This window comes from Culex quinquefasciatus, chromosome 2 (genome assembly GCF_015732765.1).
Source record: "Culex quinquefasciatus strain JHB chromosome 2, VPISU_Cqui_1.0_pri_paternal, whole genome shotgun sequence".
NCBI classification, from domain to species: Eukaryota; Metazoa; Arthropoda; class Insecta; order Diptera; family Culicidae; genus Culex; species Culex quinquefasciatus.
The window spans coordinates 3,769,727-3,782,541 of NC_051862.1; the positions used below are offsets into that span (position 1 = coordinate 3,769,727).

At 34.7% G+C, this 12,815-nt stretch overlaps 1 protein-coding gene across 1 annotated transcript in view; it reads right to left on the reverse strand.

Moving 5' to 3' along the window:
- LOC119766558 (epidermal growth factor receptor substrate 15 homolog) overlaps window positions 1-9,855 on the reverse strand; it is a 164,200-nt gene extending 154,345 nt beyond the window's left edge. The window contains exon 1 of the mRNA XM_038251314.1: window positions 8,367-9,855. The gene's annotated coding sequence lies outside the window, so the exon portion shown is untranslated. The remainder of the gene's footprint in view (window positions 1-8,366) is intronic.
- Window positions 9,856-12,815: the final 2,960 nt, after the last annotated feature.

Here is a 12,815-nt window from a genome sequence, read left to right on the forward strand (position 1 = left end):
TTGATTTAGGCGCCAACTTTGATCACACGCATAAAATGATCTCATTATTCAGCGGGAACCCGAAAATCAGTTTACAGTCCCATCGACTACTTTGATGAATCCCAAATTGAGTTTCGCACCCTCACACCACCCCCACCAAATCGCCCCAGATTTGGCAATAGAACAGTTTCGCAAAAGCATTATCAGTTTTCCTTCCACACTTTGCCCCGGTCTTCGGTGTTTGCTCAAGGCCAATTTTAAAAGGCAAATAAACAATAAAAACCACTGATTTATGTATTTCCCTTAGCTTTTCCTTGCGGGTCGCGGCCTGATTCAATCTTGATGAAGAAAAAAGCTTTCGGAAAGGGAAAAAAACAGAAAAAGGTCCAAATTTACGCACAATCCCAAAATGCGAAAACCGTGTTGGAAACAAATTTAGCCGAGTTTCTTTCGCCACGGATGATTTGCACTCAAGAATTGTGGTTTTATGTATTCTTTTTAAGCCTTCTTGGGATGATATCGATTTTGAGTTTCGAAAGCGAAAAGTTTGTTCTCATTTTTACGCGTCAAGTTTCTTCGGGGGGGTTAAATTATTCCTTGCTTGAAAACATCCCCTTTCGTGACCTCCGCTGTCAACGAGAGCACTAATCATAATTCTTGCGGTCCCTTTTCTAATTATCAGCCCGTCTTAAACACCTTTTCAATTTCGAAATTGCCAACCGCATTCCCCTTCATATATTTAACAGTCTGAAATCCGATTACGAGATTTTTGCCTTCCAGACTCACGAATTTGCTTACGCTGGCCGAAGCCTCGGTGGACGGACGGAAGCGACGGAATTTAATCCCAGATTCTCACAAATCCATGACAATTCCACTTTTATTAATTCGAATAAAAAATTGCATAATTAATTTCTTCACGATTCGGCCAGTTCTGTGCTGCTGCAGGAGCGCTTTCGTGCCGGGCACCATTTGCCACCTCGAACGTTGCCGCAACGAAGCCGGGAAAATGCGAGGAAAAAGGGTTTTCATTTCTTTTGGTGTGCAGTTTTCTGCTGCTCGAAAAGGGGTAGAGGGACAAATATTCGGTTTATGATTGAAATCAAACTTTAGATTGATTCAAGTTTTTCGTTCAGATTTGTTTATATTGATTAGAGTTAAATCAATTTAATTTGAATAAAAGTTTGAAACATTTTTATAAATTTAATTTCTGTAACACAAAAAAAAAAAGTTCCATACTTTCCTTTCCTCAGCCACATTAACTGATTACTTTCGATAAAATTCTAAGCGATGAGTTGTTCTTATCTCACCAGTTAATCTTAACAGAAGATTTCAAAATATAACGTATGACAAAACTGATTTTTCAGTACAACGGAAATATGTTAGAAAGGATTTATTCTCGAGTTGTTCTCGGTCAATTTACTTTTTCTACACTGCAGCAAGAGTTTTTAGACAAAGATTATTGTTAACATACAGATTACATTAATTGGGAATCATAAAAAATGATTTTAAAAAACGATTCAGTTCAATAATAAAATAAAAACGATTGTAAAAACGTCATCAAAGATTTCAGTTACCCAAGACCCTTCTTTTCACCATATTGTCAATTGCTACAAACTTTAGCAAAAAAAATCAAAAAATTAAGGGCAAAGCGGGACGAGTAGTTTGAAGGTCTGAAAGGTCAAGATTTTTAAAATGTCTGTAGACTAAATTCAATCAAATTTCATATTTTCAATGCTCAACAATACAACAAAATGTAAGGTAAAACACCTCAATCTTAAGGACTTTACATACATTTGAATGAATAAAAAGTACAATTTAAGAACTCAAATAAAAAAAATCCATTCATACATCAACTAGATTCGGTCTGGAGTTCGTGGGATTTTTGTTATTGGCCGATTTGAAATTATTATTCGATCAAAATTACCTATCCAATTACAACATTCTTTTATTTATGATATGTTTTTTAATGTTTATTACAGACTTCTGAAGTATAGCAATGGATTCAAAATTTCTAAAAATAAAGTAAATGAGGGGGAAAAAAATACTTACTTCAATTTTAATATTCAATAAAAAAAACTTCAGAAATTGATTGTAAATTATTATGAATACATTCTACACGGCATATAAATGCACTGTAAATCAAATAAATACTTTTCAATCTTTTTTTTAATTTTAAGACAAACATTGGTTAAAAACGTATAACTTTAGGGGAAAATGAATAGCCATTAAAATCTCCAACAAATTTTGCAGACTTGTTATACAAAATAAGTATAAAAATATGTAGGAATCTGTACCTCGGAATGAGATAATCTTTTCTAGTTCTAATTTTCAACTTACGATAATTGTCGGGTTACTGATATTTTCTGATCGTTATGATAATTTAAATTAATTTAAAAAATTAAAACCAACCTTTACATTTGAAAAGGTCTACAAATAGATAATTTTCCTATTTTCATTGGTTAGACCAAATCATAAATTTTTTTTCAACTATTCGAATTCTTTATGAGGCTGTATCTCAGAAAGTTCCAGAGAGAAAATTTCAGGAAAATATTTTTTTCAGGGGTGCTTTTCTTCCAAGAAGAAGTTTTAAGATAAAAAAGACAAAAATGTATACCTTAAAGTAGCTATAACGTCAAAACGGCAAATTAAAACAATAAAGAACTTTTATTGTCGATTCGATATTGCTTTAATAATAGATTTTTAAAAGCCTTTTGTCCAGGTTTTCGTTTTTTCCAATAAAAATCATGCACTGTAGCTCAGAAGATGACTTTTTCATTCCTCTAAAACATATCTAAAAATTTCAAGAAAAACGTATTTTGGGAATTTTTTGTGATAAAAATTAAAATAATAGATTGGACTTTTTTCCGTGTTCCTATTTTTTTCCGAAAAGTCCTACGACACTTAATAAAACAGTAAATCCCTTCACATTATACACAATTTCATACATTTACACACCCATTTTGTAAGACCAGCCCCCGAAATTGTTGGGAAACTTGTATTGAAAAAAATAACAAACTTTCATCAAACTACCCATTTTTATTGTTAATTGTTCTAATGAAAATAATTAGCACCTAAAAAAGAAAGAACCATTTCATTATTGCCCCAAAGACAAAATAATTGGATATAAAAAAAACTTACCAAAACAAGCATTTAAAATTATGTCATTAAAAATAATCCTTAAAAATCCAACATAGCTGATTTTCCTAATATTCCTCCTAATACCCTAACCTCTTCAGCTCGCGCAAAGTCACGACAGACGAAATTCAAATGAAGACGGAAGAAAGGCACTTCCTAGCCTCTCGACGACGACGTCGCTGGAAAAAATAATAATGAAAAAAGGGTCCACACTCCACGAATGCTGTTGCTGTCGTCGTCGTCGTCGTCGTGGGAAAACGGAGTGCCACGCCGGGAACAGGAAAAGCATTTTTCCACCCGCGGCTCATCTTTGCACTTCCGTGGATTCTTTCGACGTTTTTTTTTTTTTTTTTTTCATCCAAGTGAAGAGGATGACGAGGAGAAAGAACGGCTGAGCAGTGCTTGCTGGTTGAGCTGCATTTCGCTCCCCATTCAGCTATTCTTCACTCACTCATTCATTCATTCATTCATTTATGCAACGAATGTGGCTCAGTTGGCTCAACAGAAATCAGAAAATGAAAGGAGGAACGTCAGCGAGCGAGTGCTAGAGAATAGTGTGTTGAAAAAGTATCTCACACAGCGAGCTGACGACCGAGGACCAGTTGTTGGCTGCTGCGGAATTCGTCAATGTGCACAATTTGGGATGGCCAAGAAAAGTTGAAATATGCTAACGAAAGGAACGAAGATTGGCCGGTGGCAGCAGTTTTCTTTCTTTTTTTTGCTCTGTGGAAAAAAAAGCGGGAAATGCTTCAGGACGTGAGTGAAGAGCGTGAAAAATTTGCACATCCAATTGCAAATTGCTCGAAATTAAGTTTTTGATGAGATCGGGTTGGAAAAGGTGTTAGCTTGTTAAAAGTTGAATGGCAATTTTGGAAATATTCATCAATTTCTTCGTAAAGTTCAATTTGCTTTTCAATTTTATAAATGAAAAAATATTTTTAAAGTTAAGCGAAGCAATGTTCATTAACATTTCCTGTCATCATCACTTGCTGCACTTCACTTGGGACAAAAGTGAAATTTGCAGCAAAAACTGAAAATGAGCTCAGCTGGCAGACAATACACGACATGCACGGTGACGGATGAGTCAGCTGGTGGCTGACAAAACGAGTAGGTCAGACTGAGTAAAATGACTGAGAACTAACTAACTAGGGGGACTTCCTTCCTTCTTTGCTCTTTTCCGTTGAACTGGTTTCTTCCTGCTGAGGAACTTAATTGGAGAAAAAAGGCTTAATATGAATTTCTAGACCAACTTATTATATTCATCATAAACTATATGCAAGACTATTGCGCCAATTATCTTTTGTCCTAAGGTAAAACTTTGGATAAAGATGTTAAAGCTTGTTATATGCAAAAATACTAAATCAAGTTATTTGAGTTCTTAATACCGGATGATCTTTTCAGTCAAACATTTGAAATGGTTAAAAGTGTTTGTTAACTATCCTTCTGTTTCTGTTTTTAATTAATAATTCTTTCCATTATAATATTCTTCCCAAAAAGACAAATTATAGATAAAGTTTTTTTGGCATTGGTATAAAACGGACCAAACGCTTATTATTTGACTGATCACCCGAAACAAAAAACCCCATAATCGATACGAACAGTTGTTTTCCTACCCGAGAAAATAATAGAAAAGTAAAAGGAATCCCAAATACATCATCAAGAAACGAAAAACATACTCTATTAGTGAAGGTCCTCATCAAAATTTGCATCACATTTAACAGTTTATTAGTCATGTTTGAGATGCAACCCAATAAAAAAAATGACGGTATGTAGATTTATACGTAGAAAAATATGTTTCACCTTCCTGAAAAATAATACAATCGATTCTAAATATTGCATCGGTGGGAATTGTGTTTTTTAGAAAAAAAAACGTGTTTTCCCATATAAAGTACCATGATTAGAAGCGCATGGTGGTTCAAGTAAGTAAGAATTTTTTATCGATAGAATACATTTTTAATCGAACATATTCTCAAATAGGTAGGCGAAACACAACTTTTTACTTATAAATCTTCCATGGGTCATCTCATATTTTGGTTCCACCATACCATCATTTTTTTTTTATTCGTATCGCAGCTCAAATATGACAGTTAAAAGTGTTGAGTTTGTTTGTTATCCAAGATTGTCGCAAATATTTTGGCCATGAAATATTCATATTTTTTTAGTAGTTGCTTCAGGATTATAATTTTGTATTATATTAGAGTAGAACTAATTCATTAGCTTAAAAGCAGATTACATGAGGAATAGATTCTTTCGTGTTATGTAAACAAGATTGAATCTATATTTTTAAATATATTAAATGGTATTTAATGCATTTTTAAAATAAGCCTCTTCCTCCTTATTTTCAGAAATACTTTTTTCAAATCAATACCAAAGTCAATCACTAAAAAACTAAATTTAAGAGCAAATATTTTTAAAAAATTCAATTTAAAATGTTAAAATGGATTTCTTACTTAGTGATGAATTATTTTTTACAATTCAGCATAACTTTTTTTTCTCGTTGAAGTAAATTGTTGTTCACAATTTTTTTTGCAAACATTTTAAATTTTTAAGCAACAAAATTATTGATAATTTTTTTACAGCGTGTCTGCTAAAATTTGTTGTTTTTATCAACTCAAAACTGAAATCAATAGCAAAAAAATATCTCAATATTTCCAAGCAGCAGAAAGATGAAATGTGTTAAATTTTGAATCAGTACTTGATTTTTCTAAGCACATTAGTTTATATAATTATTAAATTATAATTGATAAACCATACATTTTGTAATGCTTTATTTTAAAATCAACCAGAAGAAGGAGCAAAAAAAAGGATCAGTTAGATTTCTTGAAAACATTTTGGTATTTTCACATATTTTTACACACAATTTGTATGATATTTGGTCCAATGCTGCAAAAATTTTGGAATTTTTCATCATTTTTTCAAATAAATATATATGTTTTAGTATTTTCATTTTGTCATATGATTGTAAGAAATATAAGAAATGGGTGTCTAAATCTGCTATAAATTAATCATATCATATAAGTTTTATTTCAAGATATAAATATACGCTTGATACTAAGTATGAAAAAAAGAAATTGAATACGAATTGAAAAAAACATGGTGATTTATAATTGGTTTGTGAATAGGATAACGAAAAGACAAAAAAAAACATGTTTTTGAAGTAATCATTTTAGAATTTAATTAAATGCTCATTAAGGCCGTTGCAAATATTTTTCAAAGTTTATGTCGCCCCCCCCCCCTTCAAAATTGGTCCAAAAAATCAGGGGGCAAAAAAATATTTTTTCAAACAAATATCAAAATTTCAATGGAAATACAAGTTTAATCAAATGGGAACAATCCAAAATGCCTTTTTCTGCATTGATAATCATATTAAACATGTTTGGACTCATTTAAAAATATTTTGAACTTTTATGAAATTACAGTGCACAGCACCGAAAAAACTTTTTTTTCTCGCAAAAATAAAATTTTCGTCAGTACTTAGAAATTTTGGAAATCAATGATTGCAAAAATACTGGACAGGTGTATGATGCATTTTAAAACACTTTTTTCATTCAAATGTTGACATCGTGGCCTGTAATTTCAATTTTTAACTTTTTTCATTTTTTTGCCCCCCTCCCTTCGACTTTGATCAGAGTCGAGGGACATAAACTTCAAAAAATATTTGCATCGCCTAAAGATAAACATGAAAATCAGTAATTATTAATTCAAAAAAATGTTGTGCAATATATCCCACATAAACATAACTTGACTTGATCCGACATGAGATATGAAAAAAATTGTCTTTATAAAAAATAAAACATTACAGAATAGTAGAAAATTATCGATACAGATTTTATCGCAGTTCAGACGCCAATTTTTGACGCCTAAATTATCCGATGTTCGATTATTCGAAGGAAACATAGGATTATCAAATCATAGAAAATATGCTCACAACCCCAAATAAGTCAGATTCAAGATGTTGATAAATCAACAAATGAATATTATTAATATTTCACCATTGCCACATTAGCTAAAACCATATATAATCCAAACTCGATTATCCAAAGGCCTTGGAAAATTTGTACTTCGGATAATCAAATCATGAAAAAAATTTGTCTGCTTTACGATTCTCAAGTTAAACTAAGAACCCTAAACTACTTAAACGTAATTTAGAATTTTAAAATTCAAGATGGCGGCCAAAATGGCGGTTTTGAAATGTTGAGAAGGTTCATTTGGTAATTTAATAGCCAGCCAATTAAATTTGACAAATATTGAGTCGCTGAACTTAAGATTTATGTGTAAAATAGAAAAATTAAAAACGTATTTTTTTATCATGATTTGATTACACTGACGAACACAATTTCCGCGTAGGATCAACTCGAGGGGAAGCATGAAGTTTAAGGTCCTCAGAATCACGTGCACTTTGAACTTTTCAAAAATATTTAAACAGGACCGATTTTTTTTCAAAAGTTTGTATGTGGAATTATTGCTGTTCACTACTTCCACATATTGCATGCAATTTTGCTTGTATGCAACAGCGATTAACCGCCCTATTTCTTCATACAAACTTTGGAGAAAAACCATTCGGCCATGTCTAAATATTTTTGAAAAAAATTAAGTGCACGTATTTCTGTAGACCCCAAACAATATCGAGTTGAGCCTGCGCAGTCATTTTTGTCATTTTTTGTAGGGCAGTGTAATCCAAAGTTTTAACAAACCTTAGGATAATCGAAACCGCGGCTTCGGATAATTGAGTCTGGACTGATTTTTTTTTTTTTTGGTTTGATTATCTGAAATGTTTTAATTTCGAGGTCTTCGGATAATCCTGTCTAAACTGTATAAAGTAAAATACGTTCTAGTGATGGAAAGCTTTCAATCTTCTTTCAAACTGAAATCATTATTAATAGTTATGTGATGTTTATATTCCTTGACTGAGTTACAAATTCAGATGAAACAATACAATTCAAACACCAATCATCACCTTCATTTCAAAAGCAAAACAAATCCCGTTCGAAAACGGTTCCGATGCTCATACCCCAACCCAATCACCCGAATAAATCAAACCCTCTCGTGTTTTACGACTTGGGTTCGCTTCGGTGTGAAAATTTACAAACAGAAAAGAGAAGGGGAGAAAAAGCTCCTCCCCCCTCCCCACTAGTGCAACCCACAACCCAAAAGTGGCCAAATCGCTCGAGAAAAACCAAACCCCTTTCGGGTCGTCTGTCGGAAATCTCGACCACCTTCTTTCACGGTTCGCTCGTCATCATCACACTTACCTCCTCTTTTGCTCTTCGTGAGATTTCCCTTCTTCAGCTTGGCGCGAATCCCTTCTGTGTGTGCTTTTTCTTCTCGGTCGAAAAATCGCAGCAACCGTTGCACACAAACACACACACACACCGCCTGAGACTGCTTGCCGGCACGTGCTTGTTCACACTTGTCGTCGTCTTGGGTTGCTTCGAGCGCTCTTCTTGGGTTTGGCGCGCCGCGTGATGATAGTTTTTCTTCTGTTCACGATTTCGGATTTTTTCACGGTTTGTTTTGGAAGAGAGAGAGAGAGCGTGGGGGGTTGTTTTTCGTGTTTTTATTTTATTTCGAGGACTATTACGTGTTTACAGTGTTTTGGAGAGAGCTTCACTCGACTGGAAGTGGCAGCTAAATAGCTAAAAGGTTCAGTTTTCACACGACTTTCTTTTTTTGCTACAGTATTATTGCTTTATTTGACTTTTCGACCAGGTTGCTTCGATGGCGAAGGTTTCGATGCAAGTAACAATATTTTACCAGATTAGACAGTCTACTGCACGAAGTGGTTGGGGGTGGGTGGCAAAACATGAAACGAACTTTGTCCACGAGTCGCGACGTTTAACGGCTTCAAAAGGAAAAACTCGAAACGACGGGGCAAAAGCCAGCAGCACTGTCACTTGATTTCTTTCCACTGTTTTGAATTTATGGTTCACTTTCACGAGGACCTTTTTTGCGTTGCGCCTTTCGACGTCGTCGCCGCGGCGTTTAAATTATTTTCAAGCACACTCTCACTTCTTACACTAACTTTGAGCGAGGTTTTTCTTTTAACGAACCTTCTAGACAGGCAGGGATGACGTGGGGGGGGGAGGGGGACACTTGAACTAACCGTCCTCGTTTTGGGGTCGAAGGACGACAAATGGTTCTCTACCAAAGAGGACTTTAGATATCTCGGACCAACAATCACAACCGTTTTTGAAATGAAGTGAGCTTAGCTTAGCTCTTGCTCTAAGCCTGATTAATCTACAAAGGATTATCCTCTCGGGATGAAGTAATGTACAGAAATTCGAGCTAAAACACTAAGTCTAACTCATCGGTATCTACACGACTAGGAGGGACGGATTGACTATACTAAGGGGGTAGGTCGGATAATCTCCGCTTCTAATGTACTCAGAAACTGATATGTCGAACTAATCACTTAATCTACTCCAACTGTTCACTTCACAGAAACACAAACACAAAGCTTCACCTCAACACAACACTTGACCGCGCGGCGTACGAAATGGCCCTTCAGGATGCCAGGACCGTTCGGATCAAACTGCAGTTAATTGGATGCACCTCCGGCCAGATTAGTCCACCTCGTGCACAACAGGGGCCATGTATAACCACTTCACCCACAGCATAGAGAGGACAAACACGCCACGCCACGCACAGAAAACGGGTCTTGCCACGTTGGTCGGTCGCGATAAACTGCTTGCACATCTTCCCAAACGGCACGGAGCTCCGAAACGGTCGTCCGCACAGACAGGCAGTCTGGGCCCGATGTGTGTCCTCTTCAGACCACCGCCAGGACCTACCACCCACGCGTGCACCTGCCTGTGGGGGAGCCTACCCCACTGAGTCACCCCGTGTCCGAGTTCCCCAAAATCGAAGCATGCGGAAGCGGTGTTTCGCCACTCATCTAGTTGGCCTAAAAGGCTGTCAGTTTTGAACTTGACGATATTCTTCCAAAATCATGAAACTTTTGAAATTGCTTTAGAAATTTACAAAATTTCCAACAAAATCAGCTCAAAACAACTCCAAAACAATAAATTTTCCCACGGTTGAAACATAAACGATGGAACACTCACAGCATCGCGCGACGATGCAACCTGAGTTATTGAGTGCTGCTCCCCGATTCGGGGGTAAAAACATCAGGGGAGCATCGGAATGTTTTCGGTTTTGAGCGGCGCTGCCGAGCTTAGCTGAGCTGAGTGGACGGTTCTCACTTGTGGTTGTTTCGCGCCAAAAGTTGTTGCAACGGAATGATGTTGATTTTGGAAATGTTAACAACAATGTTTTTGTTACTTTTCTGGAGCAACGTTTAAAAAAGGGAGCAAAATCTTAACTACAAACCTCAGTTTCTACATTTCTATGAAAAAAATGTTGAATATTTTTATATTTATACAATGTTCACTTATCATTTAGTTAAAAGTAAATTCAAACGTTTTTTACAAACCCTTGGCTTTTGGCAATACTGTACAGTCCAGACTCGATTATCCGAAGTTTTGATTATCCGAAGGTTTTAAATAGGACTTGGGATAATCGAATCATAAACAAAAAAAATCGTTTTTTTTTATTTTCTTGCTCTTATCGTCAAATTCAAGTTCTGCGAATTATAATGGTGGATTGTTTTTTTTTAATTAACAGAAGCATTTTCTCAATGTTTATCACCGCCATTTTGGCCGCCATCTTGTAATCACTTTAGAATTGTTAAGAGGTCATACTTAAACTCGACAATTTAGAAAAAGGCAACGAAAAAACTTCGTTACTCGATTATCCGTAGTGAAATTATTCCAAAGTGTTCGAATAATCGAGTCTGGACTGTACACTGAAATTTTAATTAAATTGAAAGTATTATTATGCTTGCTCATTCACGCTTAAAAAAATAAGCAACGGGGTTTTTTTTATCATTTTTTTCAATTGATGTTTCTATTGAATTTTCAAACGCTTTTGAAACAATAAAGTTGATTGCAGAAGCTGAAGCTGTTTTTTCACTGAGAAATGGCCAGTAGTATGAAAATAAGGATTCCAAATAATCATATTTAAAAAAAATCCCAATTTGCCCTTATTTTTCAATTGACGATATTTTAGAAAATATTGGTACGATTCTCAACTTCGAAAAATTTTGTCATCACCTTTAAACATATTTTAAGATCTTCAAGAAATCCAACAAACATTTGAAGAATGAAATTCCAAAATCCTTACCATCTTTTCAAAAGGGATAAACGTTTGATATCTCAGCAACCGAAGGTTTGATCAAAACGAACGAAACTATTGGCACTACGCCCCCCGGGGCATGGCCTTCCTCTAACGTGGGATTTCTGCTCCAGCGCCTCTGACGAGACAGGAGAAACCGGGACCGACGTTTTACTTCACCATCCGATAGAAGCTCAGTGGATAAGGCGGGAATCGAACCCGCGTCTCATAGCATCATCGGGATCGGCAGCCGAAGCCGCTACCCCTGCGCCACGAGACCACGAGAAGGTTTGATCAACAATCATATAAAAACTATGGAGATTTTGCTCAGTTGAGCAATTATCTAAAAAATGAGGATTTTTTAACAAAGTTAATATTTTGATTTTCTGATCATTTTGAAAAAAATGTTTTCAGATTAAGTCAACCTTGGCCATGACTTCTACACGTGAAAAAAGAAATGATTTTTGCAACAAAAAAAGTAGCTATAACTAACTAAAATACTTGCAAATTTGATTGATCTCAGAATCAATTTAAAAAAGTTGTTTGTTTTTATTTCACGCTGTTCAAAAATATGTTTTCAATTGGCAATACTTTCAAATGAACTTTGATCAAGTTTTGCCATAGCTCAAAATATGTAATTTGCTGTCATTCAAAAATGGTCATTTTGCGCATTTCAACATTTTGTGTGAAAAGTCGAAAAAATGGTAAATTTTTGGAAGAGTGTACTTTTTTCTGGGAAGTTATGTTATATCTACAACTTTGACGAAGACACCAAATTGATCAGGAAACTCGTTCTCAAGATACATAGTACATAGTAACAGCAAGGTACACACAAAACTACAACCAAATCAACAATACAAAATATTATCGTAAGCTGAGACGTCTGAGCATTGTTCAAAATTTTTATAAGAAATTGTCAGAGATAGACAAAGTGCTTGAATGTGGTCATTAGTCAAAATAAGTGCAATCTATCAAAATTCAAAATTGAGCTTACTAACTTATTTCAATTTTGCATTCGAGTAATTCTTAGATTTCAAAATCATCATTTACAAAAAATCATGTAATCTGTCCGTCATGTCATTATACATAAAAAAGAAGCAGATCGTGTACCGATTTTTCCAAAAATAAATCACAATTATAACCTACAAGTTTGCTAAAGAAAATAAATCGATTAGATTTTTTTATCATAAACAGATTTTAAAGTCCATATTGTTTTATTAAAAAAATGTTTGAAAAAATCAACGATGCAAAACAGCTTATTTAGACCTATTTTTTGACATAAAATCGGTTCAAAAAAGTTCATTCACATAAAAAGCAAACATTAATATTGTTTTTAAAAACTTGAAAAGCTAGCGAAAAACATATTTTTTTTCTTCTATTTATAATACAGTTAATTACCAAGCGGGTTTTCGATTAAAACGCGCTGTAAAAATGATAGATTTTTATTTAAATATAATGAAGAATTGCTCTCTAGCACTAAACCTTCCTCAGGATGCATCTTGCAAGCAATTGGGTCCGAAATGAAGCTT